This window comes from Leptodactylus fuscus, chromosome 4 (assembly GCF_031893055.1).
Source record: "Leptodactylus fuscus isolate aLepFus1 chromosome 4, aLepFus1.hap2, whole genome shotgun sequence".
Lineage (NCBI taxonomy): Eukaryota > Metazoa > Chordata > Amphibia > Anura > Leptodactylidae > Leptodactylus > Leptodactylus fuscus.
Genome location: NC_134268.1, coordinates 151,626,725 through 151,645,767, shown reverse-complemented (window position 1 = coordinate 151,645,767; position 19,043 = coordinate 151,626,725). Strand labels below are relative to the sequence as shown.

At 47.2% G+C, this 19,043-nt stretch overlaps 1 long non-coding RNA gene across 1 annotated transcript; it reads left to right on the top strand.

Annotated features, from left to right (window-relative positions):
• The first annotated feature begins 69 nt into the window (after positions 1–69).
• Positions 70–15,029, top strand: LOC142201386 (uncharacterized). Its single transcript, XR_012715507.1, has 3 exons — positions 70–128; positions 3,380–3,515; positions 14,287–15,029. It is a non-coding gene; the product is annotated as an uncharacterized LOC142201386 (long non-coding RNA).
• Positions 15,030–19,043: the final 4,014 nt, after the last annotated feature.

Genomic DNA, 19,043 nt, shown 5'->3' with positions numbered 1-19,043 from the left:
TGTACAAAGCGCTACAGGAAGAACCCTGATGTGTTGCTGTTTTTCCAACAGTGTTTTTTTTTTTGCTACAGGTGCTACGTGGGGCCTTAACCACAGTCATGTCAAGCTTGTGATGAACCCCTTCTTGGGTAATCAGCAATTCAATCACTTAGATGGAATCACTGACTGCAGGAGGTTGGGGGAGTCAGTGGTGAATACAGCTCACCAGGCACACTTGGTGGTCTTCGGGGGGCACGTTGTATTAATGAATATATGGGGGGGAGAACACAGGCAGCCTGCTATACAAATAAAGCAGGGGTCGGCAACCTTCAGCACACCAGCTGTTGTAAAACTACAACTCCCAGCATGTATACTTGCTCTGCTGTTCTTGGAACTCCCATGGAAGTGAATGGAGCATGTTGGGAGTTGTAGTTTCACAGCAGCTGGAGAGCCGAAGGTTGCTGACCCCTGAAATAAAGTATAGCTGCCCTAATCTTCCTTAGGGTTGCACCTGCTGTACAGGGAGAGTAAAGTGACCATGACATTTGTTAGAATTGCTAACTCATGCACTAGAAAGAGTTAATTGCAGTCATAACCTGACCACGACTAACCCCAAGTGCAAGAGTCACAGTCAAGGGTTTACACTCAGTTATGACACACAGAAAAGTAATGTCTTAAGATTTGCCCCCATCTAGTGAAGGGACTCTTTCTGCTCTAAAGGAGTTCCTGCATTGTGAGTAACCTCTTTATACAGCAATGACCATCAGTTTGGTGCTAGTGATCACTGCAGGGTTGGAGAGTGAGCAGTGCAGAATATTTATACCTACAGCTCACACAGGAGGCAGCCCCCAGGTCCTGGATCTCCCCTATCATACAGATGGCAGCCCCCCTTGCCCCTCTCAGGCTACAGATGGCAGTCCCCCTCAGTATACAGCAGGAGCACCCTAACACATAGGTGGCAACATCCAAGGTGCCGGACCCCTCCAACACACAGGCAGCATCCCCAAACACACACAGGTGGTAACATCTCAGGGCCCAAGAACAACCCCCACCCACATACAAACAGCACTGCAGGAATCCCCCATTTACATGAAGGCAGCACCCAAATGACCTAAACACAACAAAGCAGTACCCTGGAACCTCCGCCACGTGCCCACAGGTGGAAGTACCCAAGGGGCCATCACCAAAACCACCTCACACACACACAGGTAGCATCCCAGGGGCCTCCAAACAAGGACACAGGTCGCAGCACCCTGGGACAGAACTCCCTCTCACATACAAGCAGTACCCCAGGACCCCAACACACAAATTCAATACCCCTGGGAACCCACACAAACGCATGCAGCAGGCCCCCCTGGGGACCCTCCCCACCATTACATGCAAGCAGCACCCCAGGGATGTTTGCTCATCCATTAGATGTCAGCAGCACCCCAAGGACATCGCCCCCCTGTAGATGCCCAAGCACACCAAGGATGCATGCCAACATAATTAGATGTCGATGGCACCCCAGGGTCTCTGCCCCTTTTAGTTGCCAGAAGTACGCCAGGGACACCTTGCCCCTATCCATGCCAACAGCATACACCATAGATGCTAATAGCACCCCAAGGACCTCCCCCTTTATGTCAGAAGCACCTCGAGGACCTCTACCTTTCTTCAGATGCCAGCATCCCAAAGACCCCTGCCCACTTAGATGCTAGCAGCATCCAAGGGACTCATGCACTCCTTCAGATGCCAACTGCACCCCCCCCCCTTCGAAGCACACCAAAGATCCCTGTCCTTCTCTTTTAGTTGCCAGCAGCACCCCATAGGCCCCTGCCCCTTCTTAGATGCCAGTAGTACCCCAAAGACCCCCTCCCCCCCCCCCCCCAGATGCCAGCAGTATCCCAAAGACCCAGTGCCCCCCATTAGATACCAGCAGTACTTCAAAGACCCACTGCCAGGGGTGTAACGATCGTGACCTGGCCCGGTGAGACACGGGGCCAGTAGCCAGCTAGAGATAGTCGGGGTCCAGTACCACTATGTGACAGCAGCAGGGGAAAGCCTGGTTCCCCGACCACTATATATATTGTAAATGAAAAGGGGCACCGGCATATTGCCAGGCCCTTTTTCAATAGACACTGGCCCAGGAGAGGTGACTTAAAATAAATAGATATACTCACCTCTCTGCGTCCTCTCCGGCGTCTTCCATCATGTGATTGAGGCCTGAGATTAGGCCCCAGCAGTCAGATGGAGCGCAGCGGCGTAATGATGTCAGTGACCCCTCATGTGACTGCTGAGGACCAATCACAGGACTCAACAGAGACGTCAGGAAGATGCTGAAGACAGCCGGAGCCAGGATACCCAGGAAAGGCGAGGCGAGTATTAGGGTTTGTTATTTTTATTCACCTACCCTGGGCCTCCAATTATTATACTCTGGGGTCTGAGGAGACCACAGTGTAGAATAATATCACTGGAGGGGGCTGTTGGGAGCATATAATACTGGGGGGGGGGGGGAGGCATTGCTGGAGATATAATGTGTGTGTTGGGGGGGGGGGCACTGCTTGACATGTAATATTGTATATGGGGGGGGGGGGGGCTGCTGGGTATGTAATACTGAATGGGGGACACTGCTGGGCATGTAATACTGTGCACGCCACTGCCTCCCCTCTTAGATGCAGCAGTACCCCCAAAGATCTCCTGTGCCCCCTTAAATGCCAGAAACACCTAAAGGACCCCGTCTCCCTCTATGCCAACGACTCCTATACCACCCTAAACATCAATCCAATCCACCAGACCCTCCGGGATACAGTCCCATAAAAAACTCGCTCCCCTCAGCCTAATCCAACGTGCAGTCCCAAGTAACTACATCACTCTCTCTCCTCAGCCTCATCCAATGTGCAGTCCCATGTAATTATATCACTCTCTCTCTTCAGCCTCATCCAATGTGCAGTCCAATGTAACTACATCAATCTCTTCCCTCAGCCTCATGGAACATGCTGTCCCATGTAACTACATCACTCTCTCTCCTCAGCCTCATCCAACATGCAGTCCCATGTAACTACATCACTCTCTCTCCTCAGCCTCATCCAACATGCAGTCCCATGTAACTACATCACTCTCTCTCCTCAGCCTCATCTAATGTGCAGTCCCATGTAACTACATCACTCTCTCTCCTCAGCCTCATCCAACATGCAGTCCCATGTAACTACATCACTCTCTCTCCTCAGCCTCATCCAACATGCAGTCCCATGTAACTACATCACTCTCTCTCCTCAGCCTCATCTAATGTGCAGTCCCATGTAACTACATCACTGTCTCCCCTCAGCCTCATCCAACATGTCGTCTCATGTAAAACAAACCTGTCTCTTCTCTTCCATCCTCCATTACCACAAGACAATCCTCTCTGCTTTCTGTTCTCCAGCTTCATGAGCTCGGCTCCGGCTTCCTCTATACAACACAGAGCAGTGATGGCCGAAACTCTGCCCTCCTCTGAGAGGCCACGCCCCTTCCTGTGACATCATACCTACCAGGAGCAACTCCACTCTAGTCACGACCCTGTGAGCATATAATACTGTGGGGGGTGTCACTGGTGAGCACATAATTCTGTTTTGGGGGCCACTGTGGTGCACATAATAATGTTTGGGGGTCACTATGGAGTACCTAATTCTGTTTAGGGGCCTCTGTGGTGCACATAATACTGTTTGGGGGCCTCTGTGGTGCACATCATACTGTATGGGGGTCACTATGGAGCACGTAATACTGTTTGGGGGCCACTGTGGTGCACATCATACTGTTTGGGGGCCCCTGTGGAGCACGTTATGCTGTCCCAGTATTGCTTACATGTGGGGCGTTGCGCTGCTTTCTCACCGTATTCTTGATAGCTGCAGTTGTGGGTACTAAAGCTGTATCTCTTTCAGGTATCTGAGATATTGCTTTAGCGCCCATAACCGCCACTATCAAGAATTCACTCTAGTTATGGGGATAGGGGACCACGGACAAAAGTTTGTACCCAGGCCCACAAAACATTAGTTACACCAATGGCGCTGCTCTGGGTCCAGGCACCGCCATTAATATACCTTATTTTTAACTAGATCGACTGTGCTGATACACAGACGTCCTGCACTTGGATGTAAAGTGGCCACCTCCGTTCATCAGGATCGCAGGTAGGTGAGTATTTTTTTTTTTTTTTTTTTTAAAGCTTAGTTTTGGGTATTTTAATAGTACAAGGGGTTGTTTGGAGTGGGAAATTATAATTATAAGGAGGGGGCATTATGAACATAAGGGGGGTCATTTTTATAGGGGTTATTAGGGGACATTACGAATACAAGGGGAGGCTATATTAGGAGGCATTATGAACATAAGGGGGTAGTCATTGATATTAGGGGTGCAGTATTTATGTCAGGGGGAATTAGGGGCATACTATGAGGGGGCAATTAATTTAATGAAAGTGGCACTTGGGCTTTATTAAGACTAAGGCCTCACGTTGCAAACTGCAACAAAATAGCGCTGCAGAAAAAACCGCAGCAGCAACGCATTGTGTTTTTTTTCCCGCAGCGCTTTTCATTTTCTGCTTCCATTACACCTATAGGGAAACCATCAGTGTTTTCGTAGGTATAAGTGATATTCCAGCGATTTCCAAAACCCCAACGGTTTTGGAAATCGCAGCATGTTCACTGCCCATAATTTTCCAGAACGTGTGGATGGGATTTGCTAGAATCCCATTCACATTGCAGGAACTGTCGGCTTTTCCCGTGGTGTTTTCGCCATATGAAGCCCCATCCACACTTTGCGGTAAAATAAGATACATGCTGTAATTTCCAAAGCAGTCTTGGTTTTAGAGTTAGACATTGCAGCATGCCTATGGAAATTCTGGCGGTTTCAATATAATTGAAGCAGAAAATAGAGAGGAAAGCTCTGCAAACTTTCTGTGCAAAGGGCTGCGGCAAGAAACGTGATGCGTCATGGACGCGGTTTTTCCCGCAGCGCTTTTTTGCTGCAGGACACCACGTGGGGCCTTGTACTGGAAAACTCCTTAAGCCTATTTATATTGATGATCTATCCTCAGAATAAATCATCAATAAGAGATAAGTGACCCCCTGATCAGTTGTATGAAGGGGCCATGGTGCCTGTTTATATCACACGCTGTCTGTTTATAGTGACCGTGTGGTGCAATTACAGCCTTGTCACATAGACGCTTATAGGACGAGGCTGTAGTTACATGACATGGCCACTGTGAGATGTACGATACTGTGTAAACAGAGAAGGGGTCACGGCGCTTGCACAGATGTCACGATTCACTCAAACAGCTGATTCATCCCTCATTATTACACCTCAGCCACGGAGGTGTAAAAAAAAAAAAAAACCACACACTCGCCTGTCCCCAGCACCCTGTTGTCCTCCGCCTCTGTCTGTTCGGTCTGATGGCAACACCTCATTTCTGGAAATTCTGTACCCAATTCCTCTTAGCGGTCACATGATGTGCAGGACTCCAAGCAAGAAGGTGCCAGCACGAGACTGAATGGACACTGGCCGAGGACAACGGGTTGCTGAGGACAGGTGAGTATGCTCTTTTATTTTAAACCTCCAGCCCGGCACATGAGTTGCTCCAATTCCTGGACAATATCTTTAAAGGATTTATCCATGTTTCTAATATTTATGGCCTGTCCTCAGGATAAGCCATCAATATTACATCTGTGGGAATCTGACAGCCAGGACCTCTGCAGATGAGCTTTTTCATTACAGTGCGGCTACAGGTAATGGTGACAATTCTAGGAGCCACGCTGCTCTCTTGCCATACAGGATGTAGCAGTGGGTTTAGGTAGTGCAGTGGTACACATCGTATGGCAGGCGAGCAGCCGGCTCCTGATATTACCTTTAGCCATCCTGTCTCTGTACAACTCATCTACAGGGGTCCTGGCGGTGGGCCCCTAAAAACAATTCCACTGGTGGGCCCTAAACACCCCAGTCCGACCCTGTGCAGGGTGGATGTGGGGTACACAATTCACTGTGGCGGAGAGATGGGTGCATGGCAAACTGTGGGGTGCCTGGTGAATTGGGGGGGGGGATTTAGAGCTGTGTTACTTTAATGGATGGCAAGCTATGGTTGATGCTTGGTGGATTTAGGGTAAGTTCACACAGGTTTTTTTTTTTTGCTCAGTTTTTTTCTGGGAGCCGTTTGTTCCAGCTCCTAGAAAAAAGAACGGACATGTTCATTCTTCAGACACCTCACGACATCCGCCTGAAGACACTCCCTCCTCCCAACTAGGCCCATTCATTTGGACCTAATCCGGAGCGGAGTGCGCAACTGGATGCTGGTGCAGTGCACTGGTATCCAGTCACAGCCACCTGTATTTTGGGACCGGAACCTGAGGCAGCCTCAGGTTCCGATCCAAAATACCCCGTGTGAACCCGGCCTAAGGATTGCATAAGAGGCACAAAGAAACTCCTCCATTGGCGGTGCAGAGGTGATTGACAATGTACTTTAGGTTAAAGCCCCACATAGGGGGCCACAGCCAAAAAGCTCTGCAGGAAAAACCTCTGTGGAAACACATTGCGATTTTCCTACAAGGCCTTTCACGTAAAATGTGCAGTTTTCCTCTGCGGACTTTCTACTTTAGATATACATATAGTTTCCATGTGCTGCAATGTACAAAAAGTAATGGGGGGGATAGTGCAGTGCTTGTTAGTAATGTGGGGGTACACCGGAGGGACATGGGGGATAGTGGGATATACCTGGATGTAGTTATAGCTGCACTCGTTAGTATCGGGTCTCCAATACTGTGAAGACCCAGTGGCTATGATGGCCGCCATCTTTAAAGGTCCGGCATGTACTATTACAGATGTCGGGAAGGGATACAATTATTTAAAGGGATCCTATCATTTAAACACTTTTTTTTTTTTTTTTCCTAGCTGACACGTCGGAATAGCTGACACGTGCAGGCTATTCGTCTTTATCCGTCGTCTCCGGTCCGCCGTTCGGTAGAAAGACCGGTTTTTACTGGTATGCAAATGAGTTCTTCTGCAGCACTGGTGGGGTGGGGGGAAGCGCTCAGACAGCACTTGCGGCATCCCCGATGCTGCCAGAGAACTTTCTCCAGCGACGCCTCCATCTTCAACAGCAACCGCCTCTTCTGCGTCTTCTCTGGGGTCACACTCCGGCGCTTGCGCAGTCGGTTCTGCCTTCGGGATGCAGGCAAGAGCCGAGTGGACAGGCCGGCGGCCATTTTTTTGGAGGCCGTTACGCGTGCATGTGCAGTACGCTCCTGTTCTCCATACAACTACAGGAGCTTACTGTGCATGCGAGCGTAGCGGCCTCCAAAAAAATGGCCGCCAGCCTGTGCACTTGGCTTTTGTCTGCGTCCCAATGGCAGAGCAGACTGTGCAGGTGCCGGAGTGTGACCCCAGAGAAGACGCAGAAGAGGTGGTTGCTGTTGAAGATGGAGGCATTGCTGGAGAGACTTCTCTGGCAGCATTGGGGAAGCCCCCAGTGCTGTGAAAACTCATTTGCATACCGGTAAAAACCCGGTATTTCTACCGAACGGCGGGCCGGAGACGACTGATAAAGGTAGGAGACAAATAGCCTTTCTTAAGGCTATTCTGCCGTGTTAGTCATAAAACAATGCGTTTGAATGATAGCGGTCACTTTTTAAAGGGATTCTGAGTTTGTTCATGTTTTGCTATTATTTTGTTGTTTTGACTTTTTTTTATTTTTAACAAATTTTATTTTTTGGGCAAAAAAATTAAAAAAATAGATGTGTAAATAGTGTTTTCTGAATGTCATAACTTTAATAGTAAGAAATCCACCAATTCGCTATAACTTACCCCATCCCCACCTCTTGTGTCACCAAAGCGACTCTGACTCATCAAGGCACAACAGGATCTCTGCATACAGTAGTGGAAGACCTAGAACATGATGGAGTAAGGTTACGTTCACACTACTGTTATGCACGTCCGTTACTGTTACCTGTCATAGGATGAGAGCAACAGACATAGATGGAGTCTCCTCATCCTCCTGCGTCTGTTCCCATTGACTAGAATATTAAGAAAAAAAAACCCATTAAGGACGCCGTCTTCTGTCTCCTTTTTTCTGTCTCTTGTGTTTTTTCCGTAATTTTTGTTTATTTTTGTAAAGGAAGGAAAATGTCCGGTGCGCACAACTTATTCTTCAGTCACAAAACTAAACTTAAATGATGGGAGACTGAGGACAGATGGGAGACTGAGGACAGACAGGAGACAGCAGCCATCGTGTTGTCTACATTAGTGTTAACTTGAATGGACACTGACTGTCTCTGTCCATTTCTCTGCTGCAGTTAATGTCCGTTGCGGTCATCCATCAACGGACATTAAAGGGGCTCTTTCAGCAAAATTTTGTTGTATGAGCCCCACATATGCGTGAATAGCCTTTAAAAAAAAGGCTATTCAGGCACCGCTAATCTCATTTTAATCCCCCGTCCTGTTTTAAAATAAAACTATAAAAACATATATGTAAATCATACTTGAACTTGCACACTGGGCGGTGATGCACGATCCGACGTCATCTTCTGCCACGCCTACCTCTTTCGGCGACGCCCACCGGTCCTGTCTCTTCCCCGGCTTCATCTTCTTCCATCGGTTCAAATCCAATTGGTTGAAATCCGGCGTGTGTGCAGTAGAGCTCCCTCCGGAGCTACTGCGCACACTCCGGCAGCACTGCCATTGAGAAAAATGGTGCCAGAGTATGTGCAGTAGCTCCAGAGGGAGCATTACTGCGCATGCGCCGGACTTCAACCAATTGGATTTGAACCGCTGGAAGTAGATAAAGATGAAGCCGGGAAGACCCAGGACCGGAGGGCGTCGCCGAAAGAAGAGGTAGGTGTGCTAGAAGATGTCGTATCGTGCGCGACCGCCCCCCGTGGATGTTCAAGTATGATTTACCTATATGTTTTTATAGTTTTATTTTAAAACGGGACGGGGGTTTAAAATAAGGTTAGCGGTGCCTGAATAGCCTTTTTAAAGGCTATTCACGCATATGTGGGGCTCATACAGCAAAATTTTGCTGATAGAGCCCCTTTAACAAGGGTAGCCTGAACCCGCCCTAGGGCTGCTATTACACAGGTGTGTTTTTGATCAGAGTAGAAACAACAGCACATGCGCTAATGTGAATAAAGATCACATGTGTAATGGCACCCTAAGGCCGGCTTCACATGGACACATTTGGTTGTCAGCTGTGGTTCCCAGACCAGGACCTGGACTCCCAGCAGTATAGTTGTTTATGATGCTAGGAGTTCCGGCTTCCTCGCAGCTTCAGCGTTCCATACTGTAATGTCCGTGTGAAGCTGGCCTAAGGGTTACTAATATGTGAGGCCCCACGTTGCGGAAACGCTGCTTATTTTGTTGCAGTTTTTGGAGGCAAAGCCAAGAATAGCTACAAGAGGAATGGGAAATGTAGAAGTATAAGAACTTCCTATATCTTTTGCACAATCCACTTCTGGCTTTGAGTCAAAAAACTGCAACAAGTAAAGCTGTGTTTCCGCAACGTGGGGCCCCGGCCTAAAGGAGTATTCTAGGAATATGCTGTTGAGCTCCACTTCTACTCAGTTAGAATCTGTACGTCACACGGCCATGCTGCAGTTCAATCTAATTGAAATGAATGGGGATGAGCTGTAATACTAAGCACGGCCTCTATACAGTGTATGCCACTGTGCTTGGTAAGTAGAGAAGAGACCACAGCAATCAATATCATAGTCCCAATAATCCCTTTAATTTATACCTTCATGTAACTCTAGGCTGAGACCTCACAAAATAGGACTGATCTAAGGGCGGGTCCACACTTGCGCCCGGTTTCTGCTTTGTGAGTTTCCATCTTGTGCCCGAGAAACCCTGATGGAAACCCGGCAGCCAGTGTCCGCTTGTGAGTGGCCGTGAGCGTCTTCAAATCTCTGCGGCGAAACTGTTTTGTTTTTTTTTAACTGGACACAAAGTTGGACATGCAGGACTTTGTGTCTGGGGAAAAAAAAAAAAAAAGGTTTCGCCGCGGATGCCAGAAGACGCTCACGGGCGGACACTTTGCAAACCCATTCAAATGAAAAGTGACTGCCAGTTTTTGTCTCCTGTCCAGTTTCTCGCAAACAAAGAAGACGGAAACCTGCAAAGCGGAGACTGGGCGCAGGTGTAAACCCGCCCTAAGATACATTCAGCACACTTTACTATACAATTGTATAGTGAATGCTGGATATTACTAGAGATGAGCGAACAGTAAAATATTCTATGTTCGTTATTCGTTACGAATAGCATCTCAATATTCGACTATCGAACCCCATTATAATCTATGGGAGAAAATGCTTTGTTTCAGAGGATCCTACCATTCGACTCAGGAGAGTCACCAAGTCCACTATTACACCTCAGCAAATGATGCCAACACCTCTGCAATGCAACTGGGACAGCAGGGGAAGCATGTCTGGGGGGCATCTAACAAGCCCAAGTCACTGTATTACCCCACTATCACAGCCTAACAACTACACACTTTCACATTCCAAAAAACCTCTATCAAAGTGGGAAAATACCTGGAAACCTTCTTTACTCCCCAAATGGATGGACACAAACCCCAATTCAAGCTCAACAAACAATAAAAAGCACCCCTTTTAAACCACGTTCTCCATGACAACCACAGATGGAATAGGCAATGGGAAATCCTTTAGTCCCCACCCCGAACTGTCGTTGTGGATGTGTGTGATGTGGTAAGACCTTCCAAAATTCACTTTTAAGGCCCTTAACATGAGCGCTTCCAAATTAAGTTACACACCCTTAAGCTGAGCTACCAGCAGAAATTGAGGCCCTTCAGGTTACTTCAGCCTTTTACCTGCAGAGTTTTAGGCCCTTGAACTTAGTTCAGCCTTGCAGCAGCAGAGATTTGTTGGTCCTTTGGGTGAGTTGAGCCTTTAAAAAGCAGTGCTTTGGGCCCTTTGGCTGACTAGAGCCTTTTAGCAGCAGGGTTTTATTTTTTGGCCCTTGGGGGAACCCTAAAACATTAATTTGCAGGCGCCTGTGGGGGGAGCCCTAAAACATTAATTTGCAGGCCCCTGTGGGGGGTATGCATGAGAAAAATTATTTCAATTAAAAAAAATAAATTTTTTTCAAACATTCAGTAGTAGGGGCTGGGGTTGTAGGAGGATGAGAAGGATGAGGAAGAGTAAATTGGTTCCTGACTGAATCTCTCCAGTACCTGGGCTATGGAGTGGATACCCAGCTGGATATCTACATCCTCACCCACGTCTCCTGCTGCTGCTGGCAGCCTCTCTCCAGTACCTAGACTCTGGAGCTGATACCCAGCTGGGTATCCACCTCCTCTCCCACGTACCCTGGTGCTGGCGAGGGGCACTGCTGGTAGCCCCTCTCTAGTACGTATAATGTGGAGCTGATACCCAGCTGGGTATACAGTTCCACGTGCTCACCAACGTAACCCGGTGCTGGCGAGGGGCACTGCTGCCAGCCCCTCTCCAGTACCTGGACTCTGGAGCTGATACCCAGCTGGGTATCCACCTCCTCTCCCACGTACCCTGGTGCTGGCGAGGGGCACTGCTGGTAGCCCCTTTCTAGTACGTATAATGTGGAGCTGATACCCAGCTGGGTATCTAGTTCCACGTCCCCTGCTGCTATGCTGCATGATTTGCTAGCTAGCTATTAATTGAGCTCTGAAAAGAGCTGTTATTATTCTCAATTCCTGCCTAAGGGCTCATTGACATGGAGTAACGCCGGGCGTGTATCACAGCCGTACACGCCGGCATTACGGCAGACTGCCAAACACTTCCCGTTCACTTCAATGGGAGCGCTCCCATTGAAGTGAATGGGAAGTTTTCGGCAGTCTGCCGTAACGCCGGTGTGTACGGCTGTGATACACGCCCGGCGTTACTCCGTGTGAATGAGCCCTAACAAAGCACTGTATCGCACTGACAGTCTGACGCCACACTCTATCACTCCAACACGAGAATGAGACGAAGATGGCCGACACTGTTCTTATGAATTGGGAGATCACCTGTTTTCGGCAGCCAATGGGTTTTTTTTTACATTTTTTTCACTGCCTCCGTTGTCGTAGTTCCTGTCCCACCTGCCCTGCACAGTTATTGGTGCAAAAAACACACCAGGGAAGGTGGGAGGGGATACGAATTTTTACTGCGTATGCGGCCTTGTATTTGATTGGGAACGAATACATCGAACGCCAAGATATTCGATCGAATACCTATTCGATCGAACGGCGTCCGCTCATCTCTAGATATTACCAGAAAAGAGTGGCTTCACTCACAAAACTGCTGCCGATGTTACAAGCCGTGCGGCTTCTGGGTAATACAGCGGTTATCTACTATATATAAACAGTATACAGGACTCATATTATAAGCCTACATTCACACTACACTGAATAATGGTCATGTCATCACATGGCAGCCTTACATTCAATGAGGCTATTCACATAGCCGGGTCACGGACCGTCAAACAATGCAACGTTCTCTTTCTCCACAGATCTCTTCATACACTGACTCTATCTTATACCATCTGAAACCTTCTAAGTACAGTATATGATACATGGATACAGTGTGAGACGGCTAAATACTATCACTGGAAGGACCTCACCGGTATGAAACCTTGTAAGCATAGGAAAGATGGAAAAGGTCCTTACGGAGTATAGTAAATTGCCAGGTCAGTGTGAGACGGCTAAATACTATCACTGGAAGGACCTCACCGGTATGAAACCTTGTATGTATAGGAAACATGGAAAAGGAAAACTCCCTCACACTTTTTGCTGAAAAATATTTTTACCGCTTTTATTGTTGATTTCCAAACAATTGTTGGAATAATAATAATAAGACACATATTATCTTTATCTTATAATTCTTATGATCTAATCTTGTCCCTTTATTGTGAGATTTACAAACATTACTGAAGCCGGAGCCCAGCTATTATAAAGGTCCTTACAGAGAGCGGGGTTTAGCCAATTCACTGTGAGGGTGCGTTCACACGATGTAACGTGGAGTGCAATCTGGCACGTATACACGTGTGAGCAGATTGCGCTCTGAAAAAGATCCCATTCATTTCAATGGGAGTTAGGAACGTATACGCCGTGTTATAGGGGGCAAAAATGGTCCCTACAAATGATGGGAAATAGACGGCTCACATAGAGTTGGCTAAATACTATCACTGGTGAGGACCTGGTCCCTCTGGAGTACGGGATTTAGCCAATTCACTGTGAGCTGGCTAAATACTATCTCGGTTAAGGACCCGACCACCAGGCGGGAAAAAGGTCCTTACCAGTAAGGGGAAATAGACAACTCACACTGAGCCGGCTAAATACTAGACCTGGTAAGGACCAGGTCCCTACAGCGTCTACAGGGGCGTAACTACCATAGAGGCAGCTGCCACAGGGCCTGGGCCATTAGGGGGCCCGGTGACAGCCGCTACCGCTGCATTTTTTTTTTTTTTTCTTTATAGGCTGTTAGGGACCCTATTCACTTGCCGATTCTGGCTGGGCTGGGATCGGTAAGTGACACTGCGGGCCCCACAAATACCATCATTATACTCGGGGGTCTTTGCAGACCCCCGAGTATAATGATCAACGGACCGGGAGAGGTAATAAACATAAAAAACACTGTTACTTACCTCTCCACGATCCTGCCAGGCCTCCTTTCTGACGTCTCTGACGTCACATGAACCCGGCCTGCGTCCCGGGTCATGTGATGTCTGACGTCATTTCAGAAGAACGGCAGCGGAGAAGACAGCGTAGGAGCCGGGGACAGGTAAGAAACAGTAATTTTTTATGTTTTTATTCTCCTGGGTCTCCGATTATTATACTCTGGGGTCTTTTCAGACCCCAGAGTATAATAATTGTTTATGGGTGTCCACTACTGTGTGCAGGGGCCACTAAGGGACATAATTCTGTGTGCAGGGGGCAGTAAGGGACATAATAGAGTGCGGAGGAGGGGGCCGGTCGAGGTCTTCGACGTCGGTGTCGTTCGGGGGAGGGGGGGGGCATGTCAAAAGTTCGCCACGGAGCCCCGCCATTCCTAGTTACGCCACTGGGCATCTAGTATTTAGTCACAACTGTTCAGGCTGTGTGTGAGCATGATAGAGGGGTTCAGGTTGTGTGAGGTGGGAGAGGTGCAGGATGTGTGACAAATGGGTCAGTCTCATGAAGGGAACACTTAAATAACATATGGGGGGGGGGATTTATTGTTTTACATGGGGCTTATGTCTCTGCTGTCACATCAAATTCCGGAATGTCCTTTTTTTTTTTTTTTTTTATACATTTGACTAAAAATAAACCTCAAAACAATGTTTAACTAGGTTTTTGTTTGTTTCTAGGTTTATGTGAGATCTCAATGGTGTGAAGACTCCACTACAAGATCATTAGGTGCCAGTGCTCTAGACCAAGCGATGTGCCCCCTAGTGATCAAATGTCTCAACCGGACTCCTCCAAATAGGCAACACTTATTTTATAAACCTTTATAAGGCTTTGTTTGGAGCCTTCAGTAAAAGTTATTTGATGGTCCCCTCAGTGCCCCCACACTCAGGAGAATGTCCCCTTCACTGCCCACATGTAATATAATGGCCCCACAGCGAGCAGCATGTTATATAATGGCCCTTACTCTGCCTCTACATGTATGCAGCCTGCAGTAGAAGTGCCAATATTTTGTAATGCATTACATTAGGGATAAGGCCCCCTGGGGGGTATACCTGGGTCTGCAAAAAAAAAAATGCCCTATGCACCCCCATACACGGAATTAGAAAAAAAGTTATGGGTGTCATAATATTGGCACAGTTTTGGGTTTTTGTTACGGGGTTAAAATGTAAATAAAACCATATAAATTTGTTTTCCCTGGAATTGTACCAAAACATAGAATACAGGTGACATGTCATTTTTGGCTACAGAGTAAATGCCATTAAAACAACAATAGCCTCCCATGCCTGCGTTGTAGAGGTGGCTTTCCGACTGCAGAGCAAAGAGCAACGGCTGGACTATTGCGTACTGCGGCAGAGTCAGAAAAGAGGGAGGAGCTGTCTTACTGGAGGAAGTCTGGAAGTAAGAGAGAGGCAAGTATGATGGGGCGGGGGCGGTGGGCTTATTATGCTTGGTTCACACATCAGTATGCCATCCGTCCGTTTGAATTCAGTTTGAGACTTAAAACGGATTGATGCACATACTGATTGCATACTGATGTGTGAACCAAGCCTTAGTTGAGAAGGTCTAGTAGTGGTCAGGATAGCTAGAGAGACGGAGGGGGAGGTAGTGCAAGTCAGCGTACACGTACCATGATGCATTAGCTAAGGCTGCTTCACATCTGTGTTCGGTATTCCATTTGGAGAGTCCGCTTGGAGATGCCCTCTGAACGGAATATTGAACGCATTAAAAAGCGATGAGCAATGAAACCACACGGACCCACAGGCTATAATGGGGTCTGTGTATTTTCCGCACGAATCATGCAGAGAGAAAAGTGCTGCTTTCCCCCAATGGAAATATTGCAGGTGTTAATCCACCTATTGCTAGTAACAACGAATCCCAGTGCAGTGTAGGCACGACCCCTCAGGATCTGACACTAGCTGTTACCCCGGCCCCATCAGATGTCCATTATTAAGTATATACTATATAATCTTTTAACATGATGTGGTCTAGAATTCCGTTCCCCCGCCTCTCCCCTTCCTATTCCCATTCCTTGCTTATTTGGGTCTTCCCCTCCTCCTTGGTCTTTCTTTTGTAAGGTTTTACATTTTTTTACCTTAAATTATTATTATCTTTTTGATACTAAATATGAAATTAAAAATCAATTTTTAACTAAAAATATTCATTGTCCTGTTTTCATTTTCGTTTTCTCTGTGGTCTATAAAAAACTTTCATCAAACAGGTTTTCTAGGCTGATGGCCCCCCCTCCCCCTTAGGATAGGGTCACCAATATTGGATCAGTGGGACTCAGCACTTCCAGCCAGTCTCCAGTGCTAGAACCTAGAAGGCTCTGTAGACTGTATGTTGGCGGTGGTTAATACTACAGCTCTGTTCACTGTATATAAGCAGGGTAGAATACTACAGCTCTGTTCACTGTATATAGGTGGTGGTTAATACTACAGCTCTGTTCATTGTATATAAGCGGGGTAGAATACTACAGCTCTGTTCACTGTATATAGGCGGTGGTTAATACTGCAGCTCTGTTCACTGTATATAGGTGGGAGTGAATACTGCAGCTCTGTTCACTGTATATAGGCGGGGGTGAATACTGCAGCTGTGTTCCTAGTTATTGGGGGCAGGGCTGTAGTGCTCCGGCACCACCGCTATACCAGGGACACAGATGTCGGCTTCCAGCACCAGAGACAACAAGCTATTCCCTCTAGGAATAAAAAGTAGATCACTGGGGATCTGTCCTTTGGGACCCCCACTGATCACATGTCCTGTTTCTGCCCTATATGATCCACAATGTGCGCTGCTGATTCGTTCATTTCTTTGAGACAGCCAGAGATAATTCTGATCTCTATTTCTTTTCAGCAGTCCCATAGGGATGAATGGCGCAGTAGTACAAATGTAGGACCCTTGTTTTGATGATGGTGGGGGGTCCTAGTGGTCAGGATAGATTAGTGTCAGAGCTGTGGGGAATGGCCGCTGTAATAGGTACTAAGCTTAAAATAAAACCCTGTAAATAGGATTATGCCATGAAAAGTATTTATCTGTTCACAGGATAGGCGACAAATATCTGATCGGTGTGGGTCTGACAGCTGCGTCCCCCACCGGTCCCAAGGGGACATGGGCGTGGAAGTGGATACCCAGCGGGATGTCCACTCCAAAGTCCAGGTACTGGAGAGGGGCTGCCAGCAGTGCCCCTCGCCAGCACCATGGTACGTGGGCGAGCATGTGGACGTGGATATCAAGCTGGGTATCCACTCCAGAATCCATGTACTGGAAAGAGGCTGTCAGCAGTGCCCCTCGCCAGCACCAGGGGACGTGGATACCCAGCTGTATATCCAGTCCAGAGTCCAGGTACTGGAGAGAGGCTGCCAGCAACCAATTTACTCTTCCACATCCTTCTCATTCTCCTCCTACAACCACAGCCCCTACTACTGAATATAGTAATATTTTCTGTTTTTTTTTTTAATTAAAAAAACATTTTTCATGCATACCCCCACAGGAGCGTGCAAAATCTTTTAGGGCTCCCCTCCAAGGGCCTGCAAAACAATTTTTTAGGGCTCCCCCAAAGAGCCTGCAAATTAATGTTTTAGGGCTCACCCCAAGGGCCTGAAATCTAATTTTTTAGAGGTCGCCCCAAGGGTCAAAAAATGAAAAACTGCTGCTGCATGGCTCTAGTCACCCCAAGGGCCAAAAAATGAAATGCTGCTGCTGCATGGCTCTAGTCACCCCAAGGGCCAAAAAATTAAAAACGAGAGCCATGCAGCAGCAGTCACCCCAAGGACCAAAAGCACTGTATTTTAAAGGCTCTACTCATTCCAAGGGCCAAAAGCACTGTATTTTAAAGGCTCCACTCACTCCAACAGCCAAAAGCACTGTATTTTAAAGGCTCTACTCATTCCAAGGGCCAAAAGCACTGTATTTTAAAGGCTCCGCTCACTCCAACAGCCAAAAGCACTGAATTTTAATGTCTCCACTCACTCCAACAGCCAAAAGCACTGAATTTTAATGGCTCCACTCACTCCAAGGGCCAAAAGCACTGCTTTGTAAAGGCTCTACTCACGACAAGGGCCAAAAGCATTGTATTATAAAGGCTCCACTCATTCCAACAGCCAAAAGCACTGTATTTTAAAAGCTCTACTCACTCAAACAGCAAAAAGCACTGTATTTTTAAGGATCTACCGACTCCAACAGCCAAAAACACTGCTTTTGCAAGGCTCTACTCACTCTCAGTGCCAAAAACACTGCTTTTTAAAGGCTCACTCACTCCAACAGCCAAAAGCACTGCATTTTAAAGGCTCCACTCACTCCAACAGCCAAAAGCACTGAAGTTTAATGGCTCCACTCAATCCAACAGCCGAAAACACTGTATTTTAAAGGCTCTACTCACTCAAACAGCAAAAAGCACTGCATTTGAAAGGGTATACTCACTCCAACAGCCAAAACACTGAATTTTAATGGCTCTACTCACTCCAACAGCCAAAAGCACTGTATTTTAAAGGCTCTGCACACGCCAATGGCCAAAAGCACTGTATTATAAAGGCTCTACTCTCTCCAACAACCAAAAGCACTGTATTTTAAAGGTTCCACTCACTCCAAGGGCCAAAAGCACTGCATTTTAATGGCTCCACTCGCTCCAACAGCCAAAAGCACTGCATTTTAAAGGCTCCACTCACTCCAACAGCCAAAAGCACTGTATTTTAAAGGCTCTACTCACTCAAACAGCACTGTATTTTTAAGGATCTACCAACTCCAACAGCCAAAATCACTGCTTTTGCAAGGCTCTACTCACTCTCAGTGCCAAAAACACTGCTTTTTAAAGGCTCACTCACTCCAACACCCAGAAGCACTGCATTCTAAAGGCTCTACTCACTCCAACAGCCAAAACCACTGTATTTTAAAGGCTCCACTCACTCCAACAGCCGAAAGCACTGTATTTTAAAGGCTCTACTCACTACAACAGCCAAAAGCACTGAAGTTTAAAGGCTCTACTCACTCCAACAGCCAAAAGCACTGTATTTTAAAGGCTCTACTCACTCTAACAGCCAAAAGCACTGAATTTAAATGGCTCCACTCACTCCAACAACCAAAAGCACTGTATTTTAAAGGCTCCACTCACTCCAACAGCCGAAAGCACTGTATTTTAAAGGCTCTACTCACTCCAACACCCAGAAGCACTGCATTCTAAAGGCTCTACTCACTCCAACAGCCAAAAGCACTGAAGTTTAAAGGCTCTACTCACTCCAAGGGCCAAAAGCACTGTATTTTAAAGGCTCTACTCACTCCAACAGCCAAAAGCACTGTATTTTAAAGGCTCTACTCACTCCAACAGCCAAAAGCACTGCATTTTAAAGGCTCTACTAACTCCAACAACCAAAAGCAATGTGTTTTAAAGGCTCCACTCAGTCCAAGGGCCAAACGCACTGAATTTTAATGGCTCCACTCACTCCAA